The sequence below is a fragment of the Bos indicus genome, chromosome 22, assembly GCF_029378745.1.
Source record: "Bos indicus isolate NIAB-ARS_2022 breed Sahiwal x Tharparkar chromosome 22, NIAB-ARS_B.indTharparkar_mat_pri_1.0, whole genome shotgun sequence".
Lineage (NCBI taxonomy): Eukaryota > Metazoa > Chordata > Mammalia > Artiodactyla > Bovidae > Bos > Bos indicus.
The window spans coordinates 42,034,176-42,048,488 of NC_091781.1; the positions used below are offsets into that span (position 1 = coordinate 42,034,176).

A 14,313-nucleotide genomic window follows, 5' to 3' on the forward strand; every position below is an offset into this window, starting at 1 on the left:
CCCCAAGATAAAATTAAGCTGCCATTAGTAACACAAAAGCTAAATCATAATAAAGGTTATTTTTCAGTGACTGAAAAATATTATCCTAAATTATGCAACACTAAACCCACTTTAATTAAAGTCGGTAGCTAGACTGAACTGCCTGTTATTATATTTAGTATTTAATATTAACTTGAAGATTTAAAAGAATACAACACAGCAAGAAAATAAAATAATAGATATAAATATGGGGAAAAAGGAAATGATACCTGTTTTGGTTGATTATAGGATTGTATACCTTAAAAACCTAAGAAAGCCTAGTAAACTACTACTAAAATTAATGAAACATTTAGCAAAGAACTTGCTTTCATGTAAATTACACTGAAGGCAATATCTCTGAATAAATGGAGAATCATGTGCTTGAATGGGAAGACAGAACTACCAACAAACTCCAAAAATTAATATATAAATTGAATGCAATTGAAACTGAGATGAGAGGGCTTTTTAAACTAGATTCACTTACCTTAAGTTTGTTGTTGTTCAGTCGCTCAGTGGAGTCTGACACTTTGCGACCCCATGGACTATAGCACGCCAGGCTTTCCGTTCCTTCACTGTCTCCCAGAATTCGCTCACACAAGTTTATTGAGTCAGTGATGCTATCCAACCATCTTATCCTCTACGCCCTCTTCTCCTTTAGACCTAAGAAGGAAAAAAAAAGTTCAGGGACTTCTCTGGTGATCCAGTGGTTAACAGTCCACATTGCAATGCAGAGGGCATGTGTTTGATCTTGGTGGAGGAACTAAGATCCCAAATGCTGTGGAGCAACTAAGCCCAAGCCACAACTATCACGCCTGCGTGCTCTGGAGCCCCTGTGCCACAAAGAAAGATCCCAAATGACCTAACGAAGTTCTCCAGTGCCTCAATTAAGACCTAAGGGAACGAAATAATTATTTTTTTTAAATCTTGAAAGAAATTTTTTTTTAAAAGTCCAAAAGAAACTAAGAAAAATATGAAGAAGAGATGACATGTCTGACCACATGTTAGAGCTTACTTCTGCTCTATCAAAATCAAAATAGTATCATAGCAGCACTGAAATATTCACTGGGAGATTAGTGTAACAGAGAGAGCATCCACAACCTGATCTCTGTATATTTAGAGAGGTTTAAATTAAAGACGCTTACTCCTTGAAAGAAAAGTTATGACCAACCTAGATAGCATATTCAAAAGCAGAGACATTCCTTTGCCAACAAAGGTCCGTCTAGTCAAGGCTATGGTTTTTCCAGTGGTCATGTATGGATGTGAGAGTTGGACTGTGAAGATGGCTGAGTGCCGAAGAATTGATGCTTTTGAACTGTGGTGATGGAGAAGACTCTTGAGAGTCCCTTGGACTGCAAGGAGATCCAACCAGTCCATTCTGAAGGAGATCAGCCCTGGGATTTCTTTGGAAGGAATGATGCTAAAGCTGAAACTCCAGTACTTTGGCCACCTCATGGGAAGAGTTGACTCACTGAAAAGACTCTGATGCTGGGAGGGATTGGGGGCAGGAGGAGAAGGGGACAACAGAGGATGAGATGGCTGGATGGCATCACCAACTCGATGGATGTGAGTTTGAGTGAACTCCAGGAGATGGTGATGGACAGGGAGGCCTGGTATGCTGCGATTCATGGGGTTGCAAAGAGTCGGACATGACTGAGTGACTGAACTGAACTGAAACACATATCAGAAATTATTTCAATTTTGCAAGGAAAGAATGGAAGGTTTAAATGGTACAGACCTAACTGGCTACACATCAGGAAGAAAATTCAGGAGGACCTCTCTCTTTATTTATTGCAACTTAAATAAAAATAAGATTCATATAAAAACTAAAATACAAAAATATAAAATGCAATAAATCTAGGAGACTACATATTTAATCTAGAGGGTTAAAAATAGAGACAGAAAACCCAGAGATAATAAAAGGATGGAGGAATTCCTTGTCAGTCAAGGGTTTAAGGCTCTGTGCTCTCACTGCCAAGGGCACAGGTTCAATCCCTGGTGGGGAACTAATATCCCACAAGCCACACAGGATGGCCAAAAAAATGTGGGCTACCCTGGTGGCTGAGACACTAAAGAGTCCTCCTGCAATGCAGCAGACTGGGTCCAGAAGATCCCCTGGAGAAAGGAATGGCTACTCACTCCAGTATTCTTGCCTGGAGAATCCCATGGACAGAGCAGCCTTGTGGGCTACAGTCCACGGGGTTGCAAAGAGTTGGGCATGACCGAGCGACTAACAATAGAAGGATAGGTGAACCTGCACCATAGATAACTGTTAAACATTTTTATGCAAAAAGATAACATAAGCAGAGTCCACAAAAATATACAGAGGGATGTGAGGATATATTGGCAACAGAAATGAGAAATGGAAGATTAATATCTATAACACATAGAGATCTTTCTAAATTAATAGGAAAATATAAATATCCCAATAGAAAAATGGGCAAGAAATATAGAAAGATAGTTTATGCAGAGCAAACTCAAAAGGCCACAAACATATAAAAAGATGCTAAACCTCATTCAAAATAAGAGAAAACAATAATCAATAAAATGTTATTTTCTATCTAGTGAAAAGGCAAAGATGAGAGGAAAATGGATTTATTTCTCATTATTGATGAATATATTAATCGGTAGCTTTTTAAAAAACAGTCTAGCAGCACTTATATAAAGTAAAATACCTTGTAAATCAACTATATTTCAATCAATTTTTAAAAAGTTGAATGATTGAACCAATAAAATTTGAGCCATTATTGATTTTTAAAAAAATACAAAAATATCTAAAGCCTTTGTCTTAGCAATCCTATACCTCAGAATCTCCCCTAATAAGAACATTACACAAAAATGCCTTTGCAAGAAGGTTTCCAACACCTGTGATTGCATTTATGGTCCACCTGAATGATTTGGGACAATCTCTCCACCTCAGGACCTTTATTTAATCACATTTGCAAAGACCACTTTACCAAATGTAGTGTTACTATGGGTTCCAGGGATTAGGACTTGACACCTTTGGGGACTATTATTCAGTCTACTATAAACACTGTGCTAGAATAAATAAGTAAAATTTTATGGAGGATAATTTGCTAAACTATTTAAGTCCTTTAAAATGTGTATTGTTGTTCAGTCACTCAGTCATATCCGACTCTTTGTGACCCCCACAGACTGCAGCATGCCAGGCCTCCCTGTCCTTTACCATCTCCCAGAGCTTGCTCAAGCTTATATCCATTGAGTAGGTGATGCCATCCAACCATCTCATCCTCTGTCATCCCCTTCTCCTCCTTCCTTCAATCTTTCCCATCATCAGGGTCTTTTCTAGTGAGTTGGCTGTTTGCATCAGGTAGCCAAAGTATTGGAGCTTCAGTTTCAGCATCAGTCCCTCCAATGAATATTCAGGATTGATTTCGTTTAAGATTGACTAGTTTGATCTCTAGTCCAAGGGACTCTCAATAGTCTTCTCTAACAACACAGTTTGAAATGTATGTATCTTTAATGAAAAAAATCATTCCTAGAGATTTATTCTAATAAAATAATTATTTCAATTAATACTTAACTTACACAATCATATGAACATGGATATTTATCTAAAAGAATTATTTATAATAATGAAAATTCAGAAAAGGCATAACCTTGCTAGCATGGGAAGTAAATGCAATTGTACTATAGTTTGAATATTCTCTAGTACTTCCTTTCTGTGGGAGTGGAATGAAAACTGACCATTTTCACTGAGCCACTGCTCAGTTTTCCAAATTTGCTGGCATATTAACTGTAGCACTTTAACAGTATCATCTCTTAGGAACTGAAATAGCTCAGCTGGAATTCCATCACTTCCACTAGCTTTGTTTGTAGTGGTGCTTCCTAAGGCCCACTTGACTTTGCACTCCAGGATGTCTGGCTCTAGTGAGTGATCACACCATCGTGGTTATCTGGGTCATTGGCATGATTTCATTCTTTTTATGGCTGAGTACTATTCTGTTGTATACATGTACCACATCATCTTTACCCACTCATCTGTCCATGGACATTTAGGTTGTTTCTATGACTTGGCTATTGTGAATAGTGTTACTGTGATCATAGGCGTGAATGTATCCTTTTTAATTACAATTTTAGACAAGAATTTTTAGATGGTTATTATAATTAGTCTAAATGAAGCAAGATAAAATGCGCTCACAAAAAATAAAGGAAATCAGAAAAATAGAAAAATTAAAAGAACCAAGTGGAAAACTGAGAGCTGAAAAATACAGTATCTGAAACAAAGTATTCAATTGATTCAATTGACAATCAAATGGAGATGACAGAGGAAAGCATATGTAAACTTGAAAACAAATCAGTAGAAATTGTCCAATGGAAAGAATAATAGAGGGGAAAAAAATCTGAAAACAAAGAACAGAACCTAAAAGACATGCTAGATAAAATCAAACAATCTTAGCTATATGTGAACGAAATCATAAGAAAGGAGAGAGAAAATAAAGCAGAAAGAAATTTAAAAAATAATGGCTTAAAATTTCTCAGTTTCATGACTAGCAGAATTTATAGATACAATATGCTAAATGAATACCAATCAGAGTGAAAACAAAGAAGGCTATATTGAGGTTTGTTGTAGTTAAGCTTTCAAAAACTAAAGTTAAACTGCACATCTTATAGGCAAGAGAAAAAGTCATATTATATAGAGAGGAAAAATGAATTACATTATTAATAGCTGACTTCCCATAAGAAACCACACAGGCCAGAAAACAAAGTGGAACAATAATTTTAAAGTGCTGGGGAGAAAAAGGAAAACAAAACCTGTTAAGCCAAAATTCTATATCCAGCAAAAATATCCAAAAATGAAGATAAAATAGAGATACTTTCAGATAAAAGAAAAAGAAAAACTCTTACTGTCCGATTTCCATTACTGTAAATTCTCGCAAAATTTCTTAAGCTTAAGGAGAATAATGTCAGATGAAAAGTTGTATTTTCCAAAAAAGAAAAAGCATCAGAAACGTTACATGTATAAGCATATGAAAAAGATTTTCTTTGCTTTTTGCTTTTCTACTCTTTTTTAAATAAACCATAAAAATGTTTAAAGCAAAAAACCAAAACATTATTTTATGGGTCCCATCACATATGTAGTCCTAACTCATAAAAATACATATTTAAAAGCATGAAGCATAAAAGATGAGGGATGGAGAGTTTCAAGTTTTCTGTATTTTACATGAAGCATCATGATGTTAACTGTAGGTAGACTATGAAAAGTTAAGGATTTTTAATGCAATTCCCAAAGCTGGCCACTGAAATAATAACACAAGGAAGTGTAGTTAAAAATCAACAGGCCCTGGAAGCAACCTAGATGTCCATCAGCAGATGAATGGATAAGAAAGCTATGATACATTTACACAATGGAGTATTACTCAGCCATTAAAAAGAATACATTTGAATCAGTTCTAATGAGGTGGATGAAACTGGAGTCTATTATACAGAGTGAAGTAAGCCAGAAAGAAAAACACCAATACAGTATACTAACGCATATATATGGAATTTAGAAAGATGGTAACAATAACCCTGTGTACAAGACGCAAAAGAGACACTGATGTATAGAACAGTCTTATGGACTCTGTTGGAGAGGGAGAGGGTGGGAAGATTTGGGAGAATGGCATTGAAACATGTATAATATCATGTATGAAACGAGTTGCCATCCAGGTTCGATGCACGATACTGGATGCTTGGGGCTGGTGCACTGGGACGACCCAGAGGGAGGGTATGGGGAGGGAGGAGGGAGGAGGGTTCAGGATGGGGAACACATGTATACCTGTAGTGGATTCATTTCAATATTTGGCAAAACTAATACAATATTGTACTAATACAATATTGTAAAGTTTAAAAATAAAATAAAATTTAAAAAAGAAAGAAAGAAAAAAAAATCAACAGGAGAAAAGTTGATACTATCTGGGGAGGAAGGGGACAAGCTGGTTGAGCAGGAAGTTCCTGGGATCATCTTCTCCCACCCACATACCAGAACTACAACTACACACAGAGTAACTATCTCTGAGAAGACCTGAAGACTAGCAGAAAAGATTTTCGCAACTAAGGACAAAAGGAAAAAGCCTCACTGAGATGGGGAGGAGGGGCAGAGGGGCAGTCTGGCCAGGACCCTCGAAAGGCCACACACAGACAACAGGGCTATCACAGCCTCAGACGTTCTCCCTGAGGAACAAGGTATTGTGTTGGGCAAAAAGTTCATTCAGGTTTTTCTGTAACACCCTAATTCCAAATGAACTTTTTCACCAACCCAATACATCACGCACTTATACCAGGAAGACAATGTCTCCATAATGTCTGGCTTTGAAAATCAATGGAGCTTATGCCAGGGAGAGCCAGAGGACTTTAGAACACTGAGACTCCACTCTTGAAAAATATGTGCAAAAATTCCAAAAGACTGTTCTATATACATCACTGATTCTAAGTCCCAGCACAGAGGCGGCAGTTTGAAAAGCACCTGAGTCATACCTGAAGGAGACTCATTGACTAATTTTAGGTCATGTACCAAAGGGGTAGGGATCTGTTGGAACTTTCTCTAGATACTAAGGGAGTAGTAGCCACCAAATTTTTTTACTCACCTCTACTTCGCTGGTCTGGGACAGGCAGGTGCCAGTGTTGACTCTACCCATCTACATTATTGGCCAATGACCCAAATAAATATTTTTCCAAAGAGAGACACATGGCCGATAGATACATGAAAAGAGGCTTAACATCACTAACCATCAGGGAAATGTAAATCAAAACCATGATTAGGTGCATTCCCTGGCAGTCCAGTGGTTAGGACACTGTACTCTCACTGCTGAGGGCTCAGGTTCAATCCCTGCTGCTGCTGCTGCTGCTGCTGCTAAGTTGCTTCAGTCGTGTCTGACTCAGGGGAACTAAAATTCCACAAGACATGCAGCACAGACACACACACACACACACAAAAACAAGAAACCATGGTGATATGTAACGTCACACCCATCAGAATGACTGTCATCAAAAAGACAATAACAGGTATTGGCAAGGATGTGGAGAAAAGGGAACTCTTGTGCACAGCTGGTAGAATATAAATTGGTACAGCCACTGTGGAAACAGTACGAAGTCCTTAAAAAATTAAAAATATTTGGCAAAACTAATACAATTATGTAAAGTTTAAAAGTAAAATAAAATTAAAAAAAAAATTAAAAATAGAATACTATCTGATCCAGCAATTTCAATACTGGTTACTTATGAAAAGAAAAACACTAATTTGAGAAGATATACACAACGCTATGTTCGTGTGTGCACTTGTGCTGAGTCATTTCAGTTATGCCCAACTCTGTGCAACCCTATGGACTGTAGCCTATGACTCTGCCCATGGGATTCTCCAGGCAAGAATATTGGAGCAGGTTGCCGTGTCCTCCTCCAGGGGATTTTCCTGACCCAGGGATCGAACCCACATCTCTTATGTCTCTTGCATTAGCAGGTGGATTCTTAACCATTTTTGTTCACTGCAGCATTATTTATAATAGCCAAGATGAATAAACAATTTAAGTGTCCATAGATAGATGAATGGATAAACAAGATAAATGGATTATCAACCATAAAAAAGAATGAAATCTTGCCATTTACAAAAACATGAATGGATCTACAGGACATTATGCTATGTGAAATAAGTCAGAGAAAGATAAGTATCATATGATTGCACTTATATGTTGAACATAAAAAACAAAATTAGAAATAGACTCACAGATAAGAGAACAAACTGATGGTTGCTAGAGGGGAGGAAGGGAGAGGGGTGGACAAAATAGAGGAAAGGGATTAAAAGGTACAAACTCCAGTTACAAAACAAGTAAGTTACAGAGAGGTAATATACAGAATAAAGAATACAGTCAGTAACACTTCAATAATTTTGGCCGGTGACAAATAGTAGACGTACTGTAGTGGTCATTGTACAATGTATTTAAATGCTGAAATATATATTGTGCACCTGAAGCTAACATGATAATTACATCAGCTCTACTTCATTTTTTAAAAACTCAATAGGAAATTTTAAAGGAAAAATCTTTGAAATATTCCCCAAAAGGTCAGAAAAAAGGAAGAGAGTTACAATAAAGTGAACAAGTTGAAAAAGCAAATCATGAAATGGTAGATCTAATCCCAATTACTTCATGACATTAATTGACTGAGCCCTCCAATTTAAAAGGAAAGAGAGTCAGAATGGTTCGCAAAGAAAAAAGAACCAAATATATATGGCCTATAGAAAATGCACTTTAAATATAAAGACACATATAAGCTGAAAAGAAATGCTTGGGGCAAAACACATCACAAAGACAATACCATGAGAAGACTGGAATGACTGGCTTCTGGATCCCCATCACTGTTCTAACTACTTTGCTGATGATGTTCCCATCTCTAGTTCCCTATACCACCAGTCTCAAAAACATCCTGTAATCTCTCAACTCCACACCTATTGATACACACTTGAATTCATACCTCACATACCTTTAAAATTCAAAAGATTTTTCTTTATTCTGGTAAACTTCTAACTAATTTATATATCTCAAGTATAATTTTTAAAATATTTATCAAGTATCAATTGTGTGCAAAGTTTGGAAGTAAGGCTATGAGGCTAAAAAATGGCTAAGATAATCATCTCATAATGTTTGTAAAATGGAGTAGGAAATACACAAGAACAAGTACAGCTGCTCTTTGCTTGCTATCAGGTAATGATAAGCTAGGTACACAGGAATAATAAAAATGATATATTTTAGATGAGGTACCATAGTGCTTTGTTCTCAGGATTTTCAACTTAGAGTAAAGAAGGGTGTGTGCCATTTATTTTTTTTAATCCAAACATATTTCCCTAGAGTCTCATATGCCTACTGTACTCCCACCTCCAAGAAAAGATGGGGAGAAATACTGCCACACTGCCTTCACTGGAAGAACTTCATACCCCTCAAACTTGTTAGAGCTAAAAACTGGTGACAAGTTCAGTTATGTAAATTATTTTCTAGTTAAATGCACATATATTAATGGTACATTGGAGTTTCATTCAGGTATGACCTAAATCAAATTCCTTATGATTATACAGTGGAAGTGAGAAATAGATTTAAGGGCCTAGATCTGATAGAGTGCCTGATGAACTATGGAATGAGGTTCGTGACATTGTACAGGATACAGGGATCAAGACCATCCCCATGGAAAAGAAATACAAAAAAGCAAAATGACTGTCTGGGGAGGCCTTACAAATAGCTGTGAAAAGAAGAGAAGTGAAAATCAAAGGAGAAAAGGAAAGATATAAACATCTGAATGCAGAGTTCCAAAGAATAGCAAGAAGAGATTAGAAAGCCTTCTTCAGTGATCAATGCAAAGAAATAGAGGAAAACAACAGAATGGGAAAGTCTAGAGATCTCTTCAAGAAAATCAGAGATACCAAAGGAACATTTCATGCAAAGATGAGCTCGATAAAGGACAGAAATGGTATGGACCTGACAGAAGCAGAAGATATTAAGAAGAGATGGCAAGAATGCACAGAAGAACTGTACAAAAAAGATCTTCACGACCCAGATAATCATGATGCTGTGATCACTGACCTAGAGCCAGACATCCTGGAATGTGAAGTCAAGTGGGCCTTAGAAAGCATCACTATGAACAAAGCTAGTGGAGGTGATAGAATTCCAGTTGAGCTATTCCAAATCCTGAAAGATGATGCTGTTCAAGTGCTGCACTCAATATGCCAGCAAATTTGGAAAACTCAGCAGTGGCCACAGGATGGAAAAGGTCAGTTTTCATTCCAATCCCAAAGAAAGGCAATGCCAAAGAATGCTCAAACGACCACACAATTGCACTCATCTCACACGCTAGTAAAGTAATGCTCAAAATTCTCCAAGCCAGGCTTCAGCAATATGTGAACCGTGAACTTCCTGATGTTCAAGCTGGTTTTAGAAAAGGCAGAGGAACCAGAGATCAAATTGCCAACATCCGCTAGGTCATGGAAAAAGCAAGAGAATTCCAGAAAAACATCTATTTCTGCTTTATTGACTATGCCAAAGCCTTTGACTGTGTGGATCACAATCAACTGTGGAAAATTCTGAAAGAGATGGGAATACCAGACCACCTGACCTGCCTCTTGAGAAATTTGTATGCAGGTCAGGAAGCAACAGTTAGAACTGGACAAGGAACAACAGACTGGTTCCAAATAGGAAAAGGAGTACGTCAAGGCTGTATATTGTCACCCTGTTTATTTAACTTCTATGCAGAGTACATCATGAGAAACGCTGGACTGGAAGAAACACAAGCTGGAATCAAGATTGCCAGGAGAAATATCAATAACCTCAGATATGCAGATGACACCACCCTTATGGCAGAAAATGAAGAGGAACTCAAAAGCCTCTTGATGAAAGTGAAAGTGGAGAGTGAAAAAGTTGCCTTAAAGCTCAACATTCAGAAAACGAAGATCATGGCATCTGGTCCCATCACTTCATGGGAAATAGATGGGGAAACAGTGGAAACAGTGTCAGACTTTATTTTTCTGGGCTCCAAAATCACTGCAGATGGTGACTGCAGACATGAAATTAAAAGACGCTTACTCCTTGGAAGGAAAGTTATGACCAACCTAGATAGCCTGTTCAAAAGCAGAGACATTCCTTTGCCAACAAAGGTTCGTCTAGTCTAGGCTATGGTTTTTCCTGTGGTCATGTATGGATGTGAGAGTTGGACTGTGAAGAAGGCTGAATGCCGAATAATTGATGCTTTTGAACTGTGGTGTTGGAGAAGACTCTTGAGAGACCCTTGGACTGCAAGGAGATCCAACCAGTCCATTCTGAAGGAGATCAGCCCTGGGATTTCTTTGGAAGGAATGATGCAAAAGCTGAAACTCCAGTACTTTGTCCACCTCATGTGAAGAGTTGACTCATTGGAAAAGACTCTGATGCTGGGAGGGATTGGGGGCAGGAGGAGAAGGGGACGACAGAGGATGAGATGGCTGGATGGCATCACTGACTCGATGGACGTGAGTCTGAGTGAACTCCGGGAGTTGGTGATGGACAGGGAGGCCTGGCGTGCTGCAATTCATGGGGTCGCAAAGAGTTGGACACGACTGAGCGACTGATCTGATCTGATCTGGAGTTTCATATGAAATACAATGTAGCAATATAGAAAAAATATGGTGTTAAATGTATACAATTCCATCATTTTGAATTTTTACTCCTGTGACTTAGAGGCCATGGTTATATTTCCAATACAGCATGAACACCAACCACCAACCCATTAACACATATAAAAGTCTTAAGGATATTCAAACTATGTACATAGATCCACGTGCCAAATAACATAATACAGCATGAGGGGTTATCCCTATAGAGAAAGATGCCTGACCTAGGTCACAGTGAATTGAGTGGCCCTGGAGACCTTTGGCTGTGTCCTGAATTGCTAATGTTGTAAAAATCAGCTTCCAGGTTAGATGAGTTAGTTGTTATTACAATCTATTTTGGTATTTAAACATAAGCACATGCTATGAACTAAAATCATATTTTCATGGCAAAAAAAAAAAAAGTTAACTTTTCTCAGAGTTATCCACAGGTTGGGGACCAGAGTGAGACAAATGCCTTCCTCACCTCACCCTAGTCCCAGTTGAGAAACCCCTACTTAGTAGGTCCACATACTGTGAAAATCAAACTTCTACCCTCTGCCTACCTGGTGGCAACCATCCAGTAATAGGGATTGCTGCTCTTGTCTAACTGTAGACACTTAAACCTCTCGCATTTACCCTAAAAAAAAAAAAAATAAAATAATAATAATAGAAACAAACAGAATCAAGAGTGTTAGAGACTCTGGGGTTTCCAGCGGTCCAGTGATTAAGAATTCGCCTTGCAATGAAAGGCACACAAGTTCGATCCCTGATCCAGGAAGATCCCACATGCCACCCAGCAACAAAGCCCTGAGTGACACAACTACCGAGCCTGTGCTCTGGGGCCGGTGAGCTGCAACCACTGAGCCCTCGCACTGCAACCACTAAGCCCTCACACTTAGAGCCCAAGCTCTGCAACAGGAGAAGCCACCGCAGTAAGAAGCCCGCACATCGCAGTGAAGAGTGCCCCCCACTCACCTCTACTAGAGAAAGCCTGCACAAGGCAATGAAGACACACCACAGCCAAAAAAAAAAAAATCTTTTAAAAATTAAAATAAAAAGACTGGTTGATTAGCATTAGATTCAAATATTTTCGGTTCCTTGAGTTGGGCTTACATGTTGCAGGGTCATCAGTTGATTGGGTTAATTTAGTCCAAGAGTTGACCAAAAGTTTCTAAAAGAGAGAAAAAAAAAAGTCACATCTGCTATGGTATTGAACTGTAGTCAGATAAGTGTCAGCCCTTTAGCTGTAGTTACAGAATACTGAACAAAGACAGAGGCTACTGTGAAAATGGTAACTTCAGGTGTCAAATCAATATCCACGTGCACATAGCAAAACATCCCACAGAAATTGGACATGGGTGAATTTAAGCTGGTTTTGAAATGTTAAATCCATAAATACATATGACTATTTACATTCTTAAACTTTTGCCTTTAAATGTTAAAATGTGGTATTTGTAACGAGAGATGTTGGGAGGCTTTCTATTAAATTGCTTTGACTATTTTGGTTTGTGCAGGAAAAGTAATTCTTCTTTCTCTTTTCAAATGATGATTTTAACGTTTGTTCATATAGATAACTTGAATACAACAGAAGTGTCAAAAAGCAGAAAGAAATCTCCTTTAATACTACCACCCTAAGGCAACAATATGGTTCATCTAGATTATGGTTTCTTCTAATTTTCTGCTTTACATCTTATAGTTAAGATTATGGTAGCCTATTGCTACATCATCCCTGTGGTTTGATACTACCATTTTCTTTGTCCTTATTTAAAAAGCAATTCCTTCAGATTTTCATATATTATTAGCTAAAAATCATGATACTGTACACTTGCAAAAATTCTTGGAAGAACTACAAGATAATGTTGCTCACCAAGGACTGAAAATACACTGCCAGAAGACTACTGTGTAAATTCCAAGCTTGGAAATCTGACATCATGCATGAATTTCTATATCTGTGCAATGAGGACCAGAAATTTTATCTCCAAAGAAGTTTCAAAAAAAAAAAAAAAATGTGTGTCTCGTGCTATTTTCTTGCATGGTCTATCTAAAGTGATTCATTAGCAATAAGCTCACAGAATAAAGGATTCTTTTTGTTATGTTGTTTATTTGTTTTTTAAAAAAGAGCTGGTTAGGAAGTATAACACATACCCACTTTCCTACGAAAAGCTACTATCATAGTAACAATTTGGAGGACCTAAATGACAAGTAGAGGATGACTATCTCTTCCTCATCAGAGCCAGAGTGTAATTAACCCTCACAACAATAACCTCAGACCAGGAAAGCAGGAAAGAAAATTGAGAATGAGCCAACTGAACCCCAGATGTTAAGGTTGGGAACATTCCAGACTGCTGCATCTGGAGGCATCTACTGCCAAACCAGTCCCATCTGTAACAAAGGTGATAAACTCCTCTCTCAGAGGAGAGGAAACCAGAAAAGGTAAAACAATATTGCTTAGTCAGGTTTTTAGAAGCCAGTACCATTCCCCCTGTGAACCATCTGTTGGCTAACTGGTACCAAGAAAGGGCTAAAAAAAAATCCAGGAAGTCAAGAATGGAAACTAGAATGCTAATAAAAATTTTTTTTAAAAAAGTAAATTACAAGGATATATAAATTAAGTTGTATAAAGAACATCATTGTGTTCTTTTTCTCCCCCCACCCAAAGCAGTAAATAAAATACAATAGTGCACCCTTCTGGTCAGAAAGAAAGAAAGAAAACTAATGTACAGATGAAAGTCCAGGCAACATTCTTTCTCTGGTTCCTTGGGAATAATCTGCAAACGGGTTTGCTTCTGGTTGCCTCATCAAGTGTGAGAGTTCATAGCAACGACCTCACTTGGAGATTTTTTTTTTTAAGTGACAAATGCAAGAGATTTTTCAGCATGAGACTTGTTTCCATGAGGGAGTTTTGTCATTCTGAATAAGGTGAGCATTTAAATTATAAAGAACATTGTAAAGATTTTTGATGCTTTGTTTATTTAATATTTATATGGGTATCTGGTGTTTTATTATCTTGGCTTTTTGGAGATTTCCTATCAGGCCTTGAATGATGAGCACTTACTAAATATTTAATAAATAAATTAATCAATGAAATAAAGTTACATTTCTGAAACTCTGGCCCTCAATAAAATTCAAAAACCAATTATATTATATCACAAGTGCTATAGCTCTGGAAGTTTCAATAAAGGAAAGCCCAAAGT

At 37.6% G+C, this 14,313-nt stretch overlaps 1 long non-coding RNA gene across 3 annotated transcripts in view; it reads right to left on the reverse strand.

Annotated features, from left to right (window-relative positions):
* LOC139178610 (uncharacterized) overlaps window positions 1-14,313 on the reverse strand; it is a 389,375-nt gene that overhangs the window by 183,376 nt on the left and 191,686 nt on the right. For 2 of the 3 annotated variants that reach the window (XR_011562999.1, XR_011563001.1), the window contains exons 4-6: window positions 12,233-12,290; window positions 11,683-11,756; window positions 503-678 (exon numbers count right to left, since the gene is read on the reverse strand). This is a non-coding gene — a long non-coding RNA (uncharacterized lncRNA). The remainder of the gene's footprint in view (window positions 1-502; window positions 679-11,682; window positions 11,757-12,232; window positions 12,291-14,313) is intronic. The other variant, XR_011563000.1, reaches the window with a different exon arrangement.